The sequence below is a fragment of the Pantherophis guttatus genome, chromosome 1 (genome assembly GCF_059756535.1).
Source record: "Pantherophis guttatus breed Tessera chromosome 1, ASM5975653v1, whole genome shotgun sequence".
NCBI classification, from domain to species: domain Eukaryota; kingdom Metazoa; phylum Chordata; class Lepidosauria; order Squamata; family Colubridae; genus Pantherophis; species Pantherophis guttatus.
This window is the reverse complement of record NC_142063.1, coordinates 211,008,288-211,025,547: the sequence shown is the minus strand read 5'-3', so window position 1 is coordinate 211,025,547 and position 17,260 is coordinate 211,008,288. Positions and strand designations below refer to the sequence as shown.

General features: G+C 36.8%; 1 long non-coding RNA gene across 1 annotated transcript; it reads left to right on the top strand.

The window, feature by feature from the left end:
* The first annotated feature begins 1,156 nt into the window (after nt 1-1,156).
* LOC148116760 (uncharacterized) lies at nt 1,157-7,237 on the top strand. Its single transcript, XR_015731307.1, has 2 exons — nt 1,157-1,456; nt 5,780-7,237. It is a non-coding gene; the product is annotated as an uncharacterized LOC148116760 (long non-coding RNA).
* Nucleotides 7,238-17,260: the final 10,023 nt, after the last annotated feature.

Here is a 17,260-nt window from a genome sequence, read left to right as displayed (position 1 = left end):
ATACCACTGATGATACCCAGTAAACTTTGCTTTGAATATAGCATCCACCCACTCACTCCCCACTTCAGCTATTTATTTGATTTACAGGCTGCATCATTCTAGGCGAGACATTCATTTTATCATATCAATTCTCCCCAGCAATGACAATTGTAGTTTCTCCCATTTTAAGATATCTTTTCCAACTTTATTTCATGTCTTCTAGTTATTTTGAAATAACATGCAACTCATAGTTGTCATAGTGATACCTAGATATTTTACTTTCTTCTTAATCTTAAAACCCATTTTATTCATCAGTTCTGTTTGATCCTCTATTTTCATGTTTTTAACATCTTCGTCTTCTGTTTGTTGATCTTAAAACATGATAATGTACCAAACCCTTTTAGTTTTTCCATTAATGTTTCAATTCCCTTTAAAGGATCTTCCAAAATCAATGCCAAGTCATTTGCAAAAGCCCTCAGCTTATAAATTTCTTTTAAAAATCTTTATTCCTGCTACACTATATGTGCTCTTTGTATAGATCAATCTTGCCCATTATATAACATTCTCACCAAAGTTCTTATCTTCCAAAACTTTGAATAAGAAAGTCCAGTTCAAATTGTCAAAGGCTTTCTCTGCATCTTAGAAAATACATGTGGCTTTTATTATTATTATTATTATGTTGCTCTAAATATTCCAAAAATGTCATTTCTAATATTGTCGTTTCTAATATTGTCCTTTAATTGTCCTTTAGGTTAAAACCCACATTGTTACTTGTGAGAAAAATAGGAATTATTCCTGTAAAAGCATAACCTGAGTTACGCCATTTTGAAATCATGTTAAGGTTTTGTTTTACTTTGTATAACCTGATTATATAATTTAGCTGACATTTAAGAACATGAGAAAGGAAATGTGTAATTCCTGTTTTTGAGAAGATGTTTGTTTTGCAGGAAATACGTTCCTGGGTTAACTTGCCCTTATTAATTAAAGGAAGTACGCAATTGATGTTTTTGAGGGGTATTTCTGTTGGGAATTGGGGAATTTCCAGGGTGGAATTATGTACTGCATATGTTATATAAGATGTTATGTTAAGATCTGGAACTGATTCCCAAGGTACTTTATTGACGTGTATTCTGAATGTCCTGAAGACTATAAAAACTTGTGTAAATTGTTTTATTTCGGTCTTTCTCTACTTTAGAGAGAAAGTCCCTTTGCAAAGAATAAACTCTGTACAGGCTTATTTCGGTCTTTGTCTCTTTAAAACGATAATGGGATTTACCTGTCTACCACAATTGGCGCCCGAACAGGGACTGAAAACATTCTGTCTGGAAGGGATTTCCCTGCGTGCGCACATAACACTGATTTCAGTGAGATGGGGTTATTTCCTTTCCAGCCGGAATTGCTTTTCTATGAACCTTGAGGCAGAGACCTGAATGCCTGGACAGAGAGGAACGTTCCTGAAGACTTCGGTGCACCAGGAGTGAGTATATGTTTTCTTTTTGGTGGTTTGGATTTGTGTATGTTTGTGTGTGTGGCCTGTATGATTTGTGTGTATACTTAGTGTAATACAGGTTGGGGAAAGTATGGGGACTTTACTAGGGAAAAGTGCTGCAGAGACTGAAATATCCTCCATCCCCCATATCTCCATTAGTGGTTAGAGGATTGGTTGGAAGCTTGTACAAAGGTATTAAGATAAGGTGACTATGATTAATTATTGTAAGGAGGTTTGGCTGACGTTTGTGTTGATACAGCCTAATTATAGGTGGAGTAAGTTTGGGGAGTCAGACCCATATTGGATCAATGCTTTGAAGAAAGTTTTGGTGAAAGAAGAAGTTGAAAGTTCAATTGTTATATGTTGAACCTCAGTTCCATGTTCAGTAGTTTAACTCCTCTTCCCCGAGAAGTTCTAGAGTTTTGTATGGGAAGGAAGAAGAAGAGGAAGGTTGGGATCCTTTAGCTTATGCTACATGCCCACCTCCCACTCCTTCGTATAATCCAAGTTGTGGGTGAAATTGATGTTGTTGCTGGGAGCCGAAAGGAAGAGACTTTAGCAGGGCAGTAATATAGGCAGTTGGAAAAGGAGTTGGGTGAATTGTTAGTAACTGTGAAACAGAATCCATCCACTTCTTCTCATGTTACATGTTCACAAACTAAAGGAATGTTTCCTTTAAGAGGAATGCTGAATGGTATTGCGGCTTTTGTGAATGAGTCTTTGACATCTTCTGATCTGGAAGATTACAAAAGAAATATGCCGTCTTTCTAAGCGGATCTGATTAAGTTGTCTGAGTCATTGGATTTGTTCTTGAGACCCAATCTGTATACTTTTGCAGAGTTACAGCATATATTGGGTTGTTTGTTCTCCCCTGGGGAGAGGTCACAAATTTGAAAGGCAGCTATGGTTTTTTTTTGGATAAAACCCAAGTGGGGGCTGTTCAGCCCGTTGCTGCAGATGTTAAGTCTCCATTAGTTGATCCTGGTTGGAATAATAATAATTTAGCTGATCGGGAACAAATGGAGGGAGTTAAGACAGCTGTACCTCAAGGAAGAAACAAAAGTTTTTGAGGTGGAACAGTTGTGGGAAGAAACACCGTCTGTGTTTCTGGAAAATATTAAGGACAATTTGAATAAGCACACTGGTCTTTCTCCTGAAACGCCGGCTTATGAGTCCTTAATGAAAATGAAATTTGTGACGAAATCATGGCCAGACATACAGAAGCTACTACTGATATTGCTGCTCTGTTGAAAGAAGCTTAAAAGGTCTATGTGAATAGGGATGAGGCCAAGACTAGAAGAGGAAAAGGTTTTGTGAAACTTCGATTGCAATGTGGCGACAGTGTCCTGGAATTGGGAGAGGATTACACCAGTGGGAAAAAAGTCTAGTGTTGGTGGATTGGAAAGCAAAAAGTGTATTATACGTTTGGATGTGATATTTGTTCTAGAAGTAGGTCTTAATCTGCTTGGGAGAGATGCATTGTCTCTTCTGGGATGTGAGCTTGGTATACAGATCTTTATTGTTCTTGGATGAGGCAGAAAACTCTGTAGGAATGTAGTAAGGAAGGTTTATTGTTCTTCTTACCTGAGGTTGAATGCGAATATTTTGTCTTTGATTAATGTGATGAGATGGTGATATGTGTGTGCTGGCTAATTAAGTGACCTTCTTGGCTTAAGTCTGGAGCTGTGGAGGACAGGTGTGGTTAGGGCCCAAAATCAAGTTTTTGATTAAAAACCGCATCCTGAAGTTTTCCACTGCTTGAGGAATGGGCTACAAGATGTCAAGGGTAAAACTGAAATGGGTATCTGAAGGGATGGAACCTTTCCAGGTTTTATTCCAGGTTTGCAAATGTTGTTAAATGGTATGTGTGTGTAATGAGAGTTGTTTAGGCAATAGAGCTCATTGTCTTGAAAAAATAATAATAATGAGAATGAGAGTAAAGCTCCTTGAAGTATTTATGCTGACTAATTGGTAGGGAAAAGGCATGTGTGCGTTGGAATACACTAAAAGGTCTGATTGCAGAATAAATATGAGTGTATGTGGTAAGCCCTTAAATGGGGGTGGTAAAGTGATCCTGATATTTGTGAATGCCTGTGCGTTGAACCCCTGAGAAATTTCCTTTTGTATATTGAAATAGTGAGTGGCAAGAGTTTGTTGTTGTAGTTGTTGTTATGTTGTAATAGCAAGTGTGTGAATGAGCAAGTGAGAGATGAGAGAGATCCTATGGAGAAGTAGGATTAGGTAGAGGTATTTGCGATGTTAATTAGAGACAGGAGTAGTATTTTTCTTCTCTATATTTTTCTCCGTCTTTTTGTTCTGAATAAGAGAAGTAAGAAAGGGGGGAGGGAAGGTGCGGTTTGTTTTCCCTTTTACACATTTTTTTTCCTTTGTTGAGTTTGTCTGAGAGAAAGGAGGGGCGAATGGGTGATTTGATCCTGCATTGTTTCTGACTGCATTGGCAGCTATGCAGATGTATTTCCTGTTCTGCTTTAGAGAAGTGACATTGAAAGTTTGAAAAGTTTTTGGGAGTAGAGATCCGGAGTACCTCTATTAGGTGATTTTCTTTTGCTTTTTGAAGTTTTTTATTATCCTCTTTTATGTTTTTGTGTCTGTGTATTTTGAATGATTTTGAATGCTGAGAAGGAGATTTCTAGATACTAGATACTGGATAGTCTGGGGAATAGTTGACTATGTTATTTTAGCTTAGTGTTGTCTAGGTAAAGGATGTTTCCTTGAGGGAAGAATTACTGGTAGAAGGTAAAGATGACTTTTGGTCTGGTTAGCTAGGAAGTTACTTGTAAGTTTGTCTGTATAGACTAGTGAATTTAGATTAAGCTTTGCATTTCTTTGAAGCTTGTGGAAATAGTTTAGCTAATTTTTGATAGAAGTGTGGTGTGATTCCTCTGAAGTGGGGAGAGTTGAGTATTTATTGAGACTCTATTGATTTATTGATAGTTAATTTTAAACTAAGTTGTTTGGAAGAAAGGTTGAAGGTTGAGGGTTGAAGAGTTGAAGAAAGTAAAATATAGTGTTGCTCCAGTGTTATGTTTGCCTGGTTTAAGGAAAAATTTCCACTTGTCTGTAGTAGTGGAAGATGGTATAGCCAAAGGAATGTTGGTTTGCATGTGAACTGGGAACTAAAAAGGTGGTGCACAAATGCTAGGTTTTTAAAATTGTCTCAAGAGAGTTTGGTTCTCTTGACCAATAGGAGAGAGAGATGGGAAGATGTGGAATGAAATTGTGTGGTTATGAATAAATGAATTGAGAATGGGATGAGACTGGATGAGATGCAGTTGTGAATGGAGGCACTATTGAGATATTGGAAGGTGGAAAGTTACCGTTTGAATGGTCAGTGCAGATATGTGAGGTTTTTGCTTTATTGTAAGCATTGCACATATTAATTAATGAGGTAGGGAATATTTATGCTGATTTAAACTATGCTTATGGTATCTTACATACTTTTGGAAAAATCTGGATTGAAAGGGGGTTGATATTTAGTAAAAGGAATTGCGATAGGTGGAAACTATCACAGCTGTTTTAAAGGCAGCTGGGGATCCTTCTAAACTTGATATTATATAAATAGTGGATGAAGGGGTGTGTAAGTGAATGGGAAATGGATTACTAAAATGGAGTGAGAATTTTTACTAAAGTTGTGATGTGGAATGTGATTGAATGAGTGCATGAGGGAACCTATTGGGGAACGCAAGCACTTATTGATTTTATTAAATGTATATGCATATATGTGTCTAGGGGTGTGTATACAATAGTTATACGAATGGTAAGGAAATGAATACATTGTGTATGTAAAAAATATGTAGAGATTTGACCATTTGGCCTTTTCAATGAATCTAAGTAGATTACATTGAAATGCTGGTGGTGTGACCATTGATATATGTAATAATAATAGTGGATTATTTTACTGGATAGGTTGAAGCCTTTCTTTGTGTAAAGATAGGTGCTCAGAAGATTGTTAAATCATATTAGAGCGAATAATACCCAAATATAGTGATAGGGGTATACATTTCATTGTCCAAGGTGATGAAGGTTATGGAACAATTAGGAATTGATTGGCAATTACATTTATTGTTTAAAAATTTAATGTTAGAGTTTCAACTACTTTGAATGAAGTGTTTGCCTTTAGCTCTATTAAGAATAGGAACTAGTCCTAGGAAAGATCTGGGGATATCTATGTATGAAATGATGTTTGGATGGCCATATGTGGGGAAAGTTGAGATGCCTAGGATAGAATTGAAGGATGTTTTTTCTGAAAGTATATATACAGGGACTGTCCCAGTGTTTTTCTCATTTAAGGTAAAAAGGACAGAATCTACCTCTTGATTTCCAAGCACATGAATACAAAAGTGGAGACTGGGTCCGATAAAAGCCATTACTGAGAAGAAGTTGCAGCTGGTGTGGAAAGGACCGTTCCAAGTTTTGCTGACTACTGAATCGGCTGTAAGGACTAAGGAACAAATTTGGGTATGCTATTCCAGAGTCAAGGGATTGGTGGCTTTGCCTTATGGAAGGACAGTTGCTACGGAACCTGCAAACCCTCTTAAATTGACTTTTTGATGACAAACCTTTAGACGATTGATGACCAATGGATGGAAGAAGAGTTTTATGAAGAGATTTGTATTTGGCTAGGAGTGGTAATAATTCTTGTTGTGTTTTTGATTGTATTGAGGAAAGATATTATTGATTGGTGTAAATCTATGTTTTGATATCCAGTGGATGTAAGTTCTCCTTGATTGATTGATGTTGGGGGAGCTAGTTCACTAGGAATAATGGGATTTTTTGTGGTAATGTTTGTTATTCTACAGGTGTGGATAGGAATGGGAATTCTGGCTCTGTTGCCTAGTTACCCTATAACATGGTAGCAGCTATGTTTCCATACTGAATTCGAGCACCGTTATTCTTTTATAGAAACACCACTAACCCTAATAGACACCACTGAGGAAGCTGAGATATGTATTAAGTCATCTTTTGAAGATGGTGTGTGCCAAGTGCAAACGTACATATGAGATAGTTCCTCAATACATTGGCCTTACAAATAGAATGGAATTTTTATATAAGCAATGTACTGAGCTATTTGGTAATTATATACCTTCATACAAGAAGTTTTGGATTTTGGAGGAAGGGTTACATTTTCTATGTCTAAGGATACAAGTTCCCTCCAAGTTAATGTTTTTATGTGGTAACATGGTATTGACCAAATTACCTATTGTATAGAGAGGAGTTTCTATACTGTTACAGGATATTCTTAGTTTACAGAAATAAAAGATAATGAAGAGGAGAATTGGGGATTGTGAGAAAAATAGGAATTATTCCTGTAAAAGCATAACCTGAGTTACGCCATTTTGAAATCATGTTAAGGTTTTGTTTTACTTTGTATAACCTGATTATATAATTTAGCTGACATTTAAGAACATGAGAAAGGAAATGTGTAATTCCTGTTTTTGAGAAGATGTTTGTTTTGCAGGAAATACGTTCCTGGGTTAACTTGCCCTTATTAATTAAAGGAAGTACGCAATTGATGTTTTTGAGGGGTATTTCTGTTGGGAATTGGGGAATTTCCAGGGTGGAATTATGTACTGCATATGTTATATAAGATGTTATGTTAAGATCTGGAACTGATTCCCAAGGTACTTTATTGACGTGTATTCTGAATGTCCTGAAGACTATAAAAACTTGTGTAAATTGTTTTATTTCGGTCTTTCTCTACTTTAGAGAGAAAGTCCCTTTGCAAAGAATAAACTCTGTACAGGCTTATTTCGGTCTTTGTCTCTTTAAAACGATAATGGGATTTACCTGTCTACCACATTACTCATGAATAATTCTTGCAAAATTATTTTCAGATTATCAGCCAGAATCATTGTGAATAATGTAATCACTTTTCAATAAAGATATTTATCTATAGTTTCTTGTTAAAGTCAAATCTTGTTCCTCTTTAGATATTAGTGCTATATTGGCTTCTTTCAAACTCTCTGGCATCTTTCCTCCCTATAAAATAAACTTCATCTTAGCATTGTATTTTTAAAAATTGTGAAGTTTGTAAAGGTTCATCCTTGAAATGTTTATAATATAAACCTAGTAATAGGTCTGGTTCTTTTCATGGTTTAATTTCTTTTTTATAGCTTCAGAAACTATAGGTCCATTCAAAATTTGTTTAAATTCCTCTGTAATCCTTGGTAAATATTGTTTCTTTAGGTATTTATCTATTTTGTCCAGAGATGTCAGTTCCTTTATACACGTTGGAATAATATGGATGAGATGCTGTTTGCATAGTTATGCTATCTCTTAATACAATATCTCACTCTTGTACTTGATATTGAAATTCAATATCATTTATTTTTTTCTTTTCATAATTTATATGCTATCCACTTTCCTGGTTTGTTTGAAAATTAAAATGTTTTTTGCTTTACATAGTTATTTTTATTTACATTTTTTACTGGTAACATAGGGAACTATAGTTATAAAAACTTAATTTGTTGAGAAATATTTATCTTCTCTGGAAAATTATTTATCCTCTTCTTTTTCTCTTTTTCTCATCCAACATCACATGTGTTTTCTCTTGCCCCTTCTTTTCAAATTCACCATTGTGTTGTATAAAATAATCTCTTATTTTATCTATATTATTTTTTTAAAATCTTTTAATTTATTTTTACACTATTGCTTTTTTCTGTAGCAACATTTCAATTAGTCTCCATTTAAAAGAACTAGAGGGACATGAAGACACCAAGCTGGAAAGCTGACAGCCCAGGTTCAAGACCCGAGCACTGCATGACAGGATGAGCTCCCATTACTTGCCCTAGCTCCTACCCACCTAAGCAGTTTGAAAACATGCAAATGCAAGTAGCTTAATAGGTACCACTTCAGTGGGAAGGTAACAGTGTTCCATTTGCCTCAGCATATAGCCACATGACCATGGAAGTGTCTTCAGACAATGCTGGGTCCCTTGGCCAAGGAACAGAGATGAGCACCATGCCCTAGAGTCAGACATGACTGAATAGGGGAAACCTTTACCTTTACCTTTGAAACTGGATTTCCTTTTATAAACCAAAGATACCATAATTATGATCCAAAATGTATCTGGTAGTATCTCTAGAAACTTTAGTAACCAAAAGTCTTTGAAATTCAAATCATATCTATTTTTGAAAAGGATCTATGTCTTTCAGAAAAGAAAGTGTATTCTCTTGAATTCCCATTTTTCCATCATCATATCAATAAGCCCTAAATTTTGCATCAAATCAAAGAAAAAGTTTAGTAATTTACCTTGAGGGATTTTAATGTTTTTCTGAAAAGTTGTATCCAGGTATGGGGAGATCATTTGTTTTATAGAATTTTCCAACTTAACTTTCTTTTTTTTCAAAAGAAGCCTCGATGAAACCTATTTACAAGGTTTTCCTTGATTCTTTTTTCAAAAGGTATAAATTTAGTATCAAGTGATTAAATCAATTTAATATCAACTGATTTACCTAAGTTATAGTCCAATTCCTCAAATATTTTCTGAAGTAAATCCAGTGTATTTCCTTTCTCTGCAAAATGCTCTAGTGATCTCCTCCCCCCTTTTTTTGTTTTTTGTTTGTTTTGTACCACTTTTTTGTAATTTTGTAATCCAATAATAAAGGGGCTCAGTTGCAAGGGAAAAAGAAGAAGGCAAACTTCCCTCCCTCCTATTTTATCATCCCATATCCTTAATACTTTCATCTCAAATGATACTCTATAGTTACAGTCAGCATCACAGTCTGGTTCATGTTACATTTATCTTTTTTTTTTTTTTTTTTTTAGTATTAGGGTTAGTGTTTTGTAAAACCCAACAATTTCTGTACTCTTTTAATAGTAAACAAAATAATTCCCACAAAAGTCCAGTTCATTTGTCTATTTTAATCAATTTGGCCAAAACCTCATTCACCAAACAGTAATTTTTCAAAATAACTATATTATCTGTTATCTTTTTTAAACCTTCCGACATCCATTTCATTAAACTATTTGCCAAAAGTTTTGAAATTTTGAAACTCTTTTTTTTCCTTTTTAATCCAGAAAGAATGTTGACTCACCAAGTAGATTTCTTTTATCTTTCTGCTCAGAAAATCTCTTTTTATCTGTCAATTAATTACATGTGAAAATGTTTAACAAATGCGGCTTTTGTGAACTTGTGTCCATGTAGGCTGCATTATGGCTGTGAGCCTGATTGAAATCCCTCAACTCCCAACTGCTCAACTCGTGAGTTAGCTATAAAAACCACAGTCCCTGAAGTCTCTTCATAAGAATTGAGTGTCCAGAGTGCAAGTGGGAGTTCCCATGCGCTTTCCTTGTACAAAGAGACTCCACTGGCCAAAATCCATTGTTTGTCTCCTGATCTTCACCACAATGTTGTCCCCATTCCTTTAGGGATGTCTAGTCTATCATAGTTCCTCACCCAGAAGTTGATTACTTCTTGTTCTACTTCAAATCTAGATTAATGTTACTTCTCTAGTTCTTCTGGTTAGTTTTGTTGTTAGGTAAAAAAAAAAAAAACCTTCTCTACTCTCAGGTTCAAAACAAATATATTTAGTTCATTATTTCCAAGTAGTATTTCTTCAGAAAGGGACAGTTCATAGCCAATATAAAACAGACAAGTCAATTTGTCTTCCTTACTTTTTAGGTTTCTTTAATGAACTCTTGTTCACTTTTAAATGGATAGTGCAGTGAATTTCCGTTTAAAGAAAACATAAGAATCTATTTAGTGTTAATTTGACATTTGCAGTCTTGCAGTCAACTGCATTGGTTTACTAAGTTTAAACATTTTCCCTTGTTATGTAATCTAAGAAAAGCTGTTGGAATTATTGCATTAATATAGAACACATTTAGAAGGTCAACACAACTCCATGGGACATGCTTTGAAGTAAGTGTGATTACAGGTATAATTTCACATATTCACATAAGGGTTTCTAGCTCTGGAGGATTTGAACATAATCTTACATACCATATTTTTCGGAGTATAAGGCACACTTTTTCCTCCTAAAAGAGGCTGAAAATTTGGGTGCGTGTTATACTCCAAATGTAGCTTTTTCGAAGCTTTTTTTCAGCCCTAATGAGGCGCTAGTGAGTGAAGCAATCTTCCGAGCTTCGCCTGCTTTTCTCATTGCTTCTCTCTCCTATGATCAGCTGTGCTTTAGAAACTGTCTTTTATCTCCAACCTGGTGTGTGCGAGCGTAGCGAGTGCGTATGTGTGCGCGCACTCAAAACCAGTGAACTAATGTGCTGAAGCTGACCAAACTAAGGATGCTAGCCAGATGAATACCTGATAGGCAGAATTTTTTTTCCCTATTTTCCTCCCCCAAAACTAAGGTGTGTCTTATACTCCGGTGCATCTTATACTCCAAAAAATACGGTAAGTCTGGAACCCAGAGAGTTCCTACCACCATCTTTTTGGTCCAGATTCTATTCAAATATTGTTCCTGTTTCAGCAACATTCTTTGCCCAAGAATCTCTCTGACTCCAAAATTGAAGTTAAACATAAAATTTCTTTGGATCCAGGTGTGTGTTTTTTATTTTTTAACTTTTAAATAATCATTTAGGAAATCATCTTTCAGGGGGAAAAAATTTCTATGTGAAAACAGGATATTTATACTGTTCCTTTTTTACACATATCACATTTTCTGTATGTATTTATATAATTTATAGGCAGCCCAACTCCCAACAACTCTGGGCAACCTTCAATTAAAGAGTAAGAAATTATATTTTAATATCAAAGCCACACAAGCACACGAAACTTTATCACCTTGTGCTCTTAAATTAAGCATGGCTCACTTTTAATTTTAAATTAAAATGCATTCTGAGAAAGAGGCAAAAAAAAAGCAGTATCTCTTTGCTGTGAGAAAATAATTTCTCAAACATAGAAGATGCACAGACAATTTTCTCCCTCACCCCAACCAACCCCATGGAGACATATCTGTAATGACTGCTTAGAAGATTTCTTCTCTCCAATTCTCCAGGTTCATAATGTATTACTTCAGAGGTAGCAGCAGAAAAAAAAAGACTGGATTTTTCTGTGCTATTAGATTTCTTTGAACCACCTTCTTATCTATGTCCAATGGATATTGAAAGCAGTAGGGCATAGAGGCAAGGTGAGGTTTAGGACCCATCCAAAATAATGTAGCAGGGCTGTTTAACAACACTGCAATATAAGTAAGAAACAAGACAGAACAGATTGGGGAATGCAACACAATATCATCCAGAATCTGTTAACTACAGTACCTCTTGACTCACTACATTGATCAGCTACATATCCCTACCTTTTCATTTCCATGTTAAAATTATGGCCACTTACATCTGAGCTGCAAAAGTCTTGGTAAATCCTAGATGGCAAGAGAGAGTGAATGTTCTCTTTTGGCAGCCTGGTTTTTTGTTTATTGGCAACCTTCAGTCTCAAAAGACTATGGTATCATGCTCTGGAAAGAGGTCCTAAAACAGCATCTGGTGTGACTAAAAAGGCCAATTCGAGAGTGGCAATCCCTTCCACACTGGGGGCAGATACATTCTGTCCCCTGCCCAGCCCCCAGATTTCGTTGGTTCCAGGACTGCCTCTTCGCCTTGGCCTGCCGAACAAGTGTCTCTTCGAATTAGAGAAGGCCATGCTGCATCTTTAGCCTCCAAGCTGAACGATCAGAGGTCAAGGTTTCCCAGTCATTAATGTCTATTCCCAAGGCCTTCAGGCAGCCTGGTTAAGGTAGCCCTAATTGTAATTTAAGGAACAAAACACACAAACCCACAAAATTAAAAAGTAAGTTATTTTTGGTGATTTTTAAAAATGACATTATGGTCAGATATGACTCCATTGGACTTCTAAATTTCAGTTGCAGGCCTAAAGAATTCTTGCATGTATCTCACCATTTTCTATGTCAGTGATCACATTTTATCTCTGTCAGAGATGATGAAGAGGGCAGGGTAAAGTTTGCTAATGGAAAAGAAATAAGAGCCTTTATATTTGCTGGGTCATGAATCATGAGTTATCACTGTGATTCCTTTTGCTATTCAAGCTGCAGAGATGCCTTTTCCTTGAGTGTATTTGAACATTTAAAGAACTGTAAAATCACTGTGCCTGTTCAATTCATAGGGGGTGATATTAAATTTTGTTTAGCACTTGATTGCATTGTTTCTTTCTATTTTTACAGCGCAAGGATAGAACCCTCCTGGATCAGGCCATGGACCTTTCAGTCCAGGATTCTATATCAAATGGATCCCACCAAAAGTGTTGATGAACTCTAACCTTGGGCTATATGCATTTATAGCAATAGTTTTTTTTCTAAAACTACCTCTCTCATGTCCTGACTGGCTTCTACCATCTGCATCAGGGGTGAAATGTAAAATTTGTTACTACTACTACTTTACTACTACTAAATTTGTTCTGTGCGTGAGGCTTGGTGGGGTGGAGGTGATGGTAATGTGACTGGGTGGGCGTGGCCAACTTTTTTTTTTTAACTTTTCAAAGCATTTTTTCTAATGCTTTGAAAAGCCTCTGCCGATCAGGCAACTCAGCTGGGATCGTCAGAGAGGCTTTTTTTAAAATGCTTTGAAAAGCCTCTCTGACGATTAGGCAACTCAGCTGGGATTGTCAGAGACTTTTCAAAGCATTTTTTTTACCACCTCTTCGGCCAAGAGGCTGCAGAAAAAAATGCTTTGAAAAGCCTCTGACAATCCCAGCTGAGCTGTGCAATCATCAGAGCCTTTTTTTTTTTACTTTTAAAAGCATTTTTTCATTGGAAGAGGTTGTAAAAAAAATGCTTTGAAAAGTTTAAAAAAATGCCTCTGATGATAGTGCAGCTCAGCTGGGCATGGTGGGGGGGAGCGCAGGGATTTTTCCTACCGGTTCTCAGAACCACCCGCTGCCATCGCTACTGGATTGGGCGATCCAGTCCAAATTGGGATCATTTCACCCCTGGTCTGCATGGTGAGAGAAGCTGAGCAACCAATAGCTCTGCAGATGGTGTTAAATTGTAAATTTGAACACTACTTACCATTGACCATGCTGATTTGGGCTACAGAAAGTTCTTGTTCAAGGATGTCAAGAAAAATATAAGTTTCCACATCCTAGGACAATACTAGGGCTAAGTTCATGGCAAAATATGGACCGATTCTCAGAATATCCCAAATTGCATGGTTGGTTGATTTAATATTCCTCATGGAAGAATTAATGTTTTCCTTCTGCATTCCAGTTTGTTTGTTTATTTTCTGGATTTATATCTTTCCTTTCTATTACCAAAAAAATAAAAATAAAAATTGGAGCTTAATGGAGCTCTTTTCCTTTGGTGTTCCAGATCAACACTTGTCATCGTTTCCCAGCTGAGAAAGTCATTGAAATAGCAGGTTGAAGGGTACGGGGTGACAGGCAGAGGTGGGCTGCAACTGATTTAACAACCAGTTCTGTGAGTGTGCACTTTGCACATGCACGGGGGCTTCATGTACATGCCTAACACACTTGCGCCCAGGGTTCAAAATACAGCAATTTGAAGCTCAGCTGGTTACCTTCTAAGGCAGCCCCGGTAAGTAGAACAGCAGAGGTCGGAAATCAGCTGTGCCGTGTGAATCAGCTGAACCAGAAAGAAGGAAATATAGGACAGGATAGAGTGGGGGTGAGTGGGCGGAGCCAGCTTATCATCAGAACTACCAGTTCGCCCGAACCAGTCCAAACCGGCAGCAGCCCACCAATGGTGACAGGCCATAAATTCCTTATGCCTTCCCTGGCTGCATAATATAAACAGTATATTATGAAGTCCAATAAATTTAGTATTACTATGTCCTGTCATATAAGTAATTCTTGGAAATAACCTACCGTAAGATCATTCACTGGAAAAGTCGGATATATTTTTGATAGGCATTTTTTTTTATTTAACTGAACCAGGGGTGTCAAACTTGAGGGCCACATCAGGGTTGTGTTTGATGTTGGGGGCTGGGGTGGGCATGGCCAGCTTGACGTCACTCATGTTGGGGGCATCTGTGGTGGTCCAAGCACTCTGCCAGAGAAAACAGGCTCCAGAGGTCCATTTTCAGCTGCGACAGCCTCCTGCCACCCTCTGCCAGTGAAAACAGAGCTTGGGGGAGCTGCACATGGCTGTCCCGAGCTCCATCTTCATTGGCAGAGGGCAGCAGGAGGCCATCACAGCTGAAAATGGAGAGCTGGCAGAGTTCCATTTTTGCTGGCAGAGGCACCGTGGGCCGGTCCTTTGCTGTTTCTAGGGCGGCCCCTCTGGCCAGATCTAAGCACCTCGCGGGCAGGATCTGGCCCTGGAGCCTTGAGTCTGATACCCATGAACTAAACCAACATATTTACCCTTCTGAAATAAACATATAGCCAACATACTATTATCCTTCAGTTTTTTATTTATTTTTACTTTATTTATTTTTACATTTCTCTAATTATTGTATCCTCTCTCTGTTCAAAAGGCAAACAAATCCAAAAATGTGTTTAGTGTGGATTTAAAAGTTCAAATGAACTTCGGATTTTAAAAATGCAAATGGCTACGTATGGTGGTCAAAATGGATTTGGAAAAAAAAAATATTTCCACTACTTCCACCAAAATTATAGAAAGCAAATTGATTGATTCATCCCTAAGAGAAAATGGGCTTTGTATGTTTTGTTTCAAGCTTTGCCTGAAGAATCAAGAAATGAAAACATAAGAAATGTTATTATCTTGACACTTGTCCATCTATCATAACACTATCTGTGCTGGACATTCCTAATTATAGCCTTTTTAACTGAAGACATCAGGGACCTCTTCCATGGATTTCTGTGGGAGCAGATCTGTGAAAACTGCCAAAAAACGAACAATATCTTTTGCAAAAGAGAAGCACCAATTAACAGAATTCTGAGAGGAGACAGAAAAAGAATACAGTATGTTTCTGAACTGTATGTTTTGATCAAAGAAACTACATTTCAAAGTGGTGTTTTTGAAAACAAAGAATGGGATTTAAAAAACTTGGTTTAAAAAAAACACTTTCATGGGGAATTTAGATTAAGAAATATGTTAGGGGAAGAGTTCTCAAAGGAAGAGAATGCCTACTGGAAATCATGAAAGCGAGAAATGATTACTGATATGAGTATAAACTATTTTAAATCAATGCAAACCACACATGAGCAATGCAAAAAGCATGGAATAAAAGAGAAATAGGATGGCCCCAAGGAATAAGAAGAAAAACAACAACAATCCCTTTAAAGCATTGCAGACAAATGTTATGATCAAGCTACTTTACCCTTTGATGCAACTCAGGACAGATGAATGGATAGATGATACATACTAGATGATAGAGATAGATAGATAGATAGATAGATAGATAGATAGATAGATAGACAGACAGACAGATAGATGATAGATAGATAGATGATAGATAGATAGATAGATAGATAGATAGATAGATAGATAGATAGGTAGATAGAGATGATAGAGATGATAGATAGATGATAGACAGTCAGACAGACAGATAGACAGATAGGCATGCAGGCAGGCAGGCAGAGTTCTGTGTCTGATACTCTCTCAGTTTGCATATTGTCCTAAATATCCTGTTCCAGTGGCAAAATACATTATGAAAAGAAATAACAATGTTTAAATTACACACACAAAACTTTTCTAATTGTTTAATCAAAGGTCATATAGTAATAAATATGCTAACTATTTCTAACTTCCTCAACTTTTGCCTTTCAAATGTGTTGAATGTGGACTCCAAAAACTTCTATCCAGCGAGGCCAGTGGGGTACTGTACAAGAACACTCTATCTATGGCAACAACATTCTAGAATAACTCGGCACACTTTAGGTCTCTTCCTCCTTAGTGGTTGTCTTTCTTCAGATATTTTATTATTCTAAACATGTTGAGGTTCTATGACTCTTCTGAAACCTCTTGTAAATGGATTGTGCGATTTAGAGTAAGAGAGGTCCTTGGAGAATGAATATTAATGAAGCATAACAGACCTAAGGTTCATCTCTGCCTGGTTGAAGGAACCTATCTTACTGCTTATGTCATCTCCCCCTTTTGATAACCTGCCAGGTAAACAGACTTTGGAAAAGTAAATTCTAAGGAAGAAGATGACTAATTGGTTTGAGTTCAATACGATTCTGTGGAACCGTCCCCACCATTTCCAATTAAGACAGCTTTCTCCAACCTGGTGCCTGTCAATTAAGCTGAGACTCCTATTCTCAAAAGCTCCAGCAAACCTAAAATAGGATAAGATTACAACCCCACCAAAGCATTGAGCTAGAGTTCTTTGGGGCGGCCAGCTTGTTAACCTGGTGGACAGGAACCTCATATAAAATCCCCATACAGAATTTTCTTCAATGATATTAAAAAAAGTTTTGACCTTGAGTTACAAGGGCACTGCTTATTCAAGAACCGATCAAAACAATGATTTTGTACAAAATTCATTAATTTCATGGTTTAAGAGACAATCTGAAAGTGTCCTGAGTTTTATTTTTATTTTTTAATGACACAATGTACAAGAGTTATCAGGAACTTGGTAAACAGTGTATTTCCTCGTGCAAGATATAGTATAAAATACAGAAGCGGATTGATTTCCTGCATCTCTTGATTTCATACATGTTGCTGCTGTTACTGGTATTATTGTTTTACTGTCTGCGATAATAAGAAATTCCTGAGATCTCTACAGAGATTTGGCAACTGAGTAACAGCTAGAATTCCAGAGGATTGAGCGGGAAAATTCATATGGAATGATGCCCATTCTCCATCAATTATACAACGGTCTGAAAAAAGTATTTTCCTTCCATATTTGAATGAGGAGTCTTTTGTACAAGGATTCTCA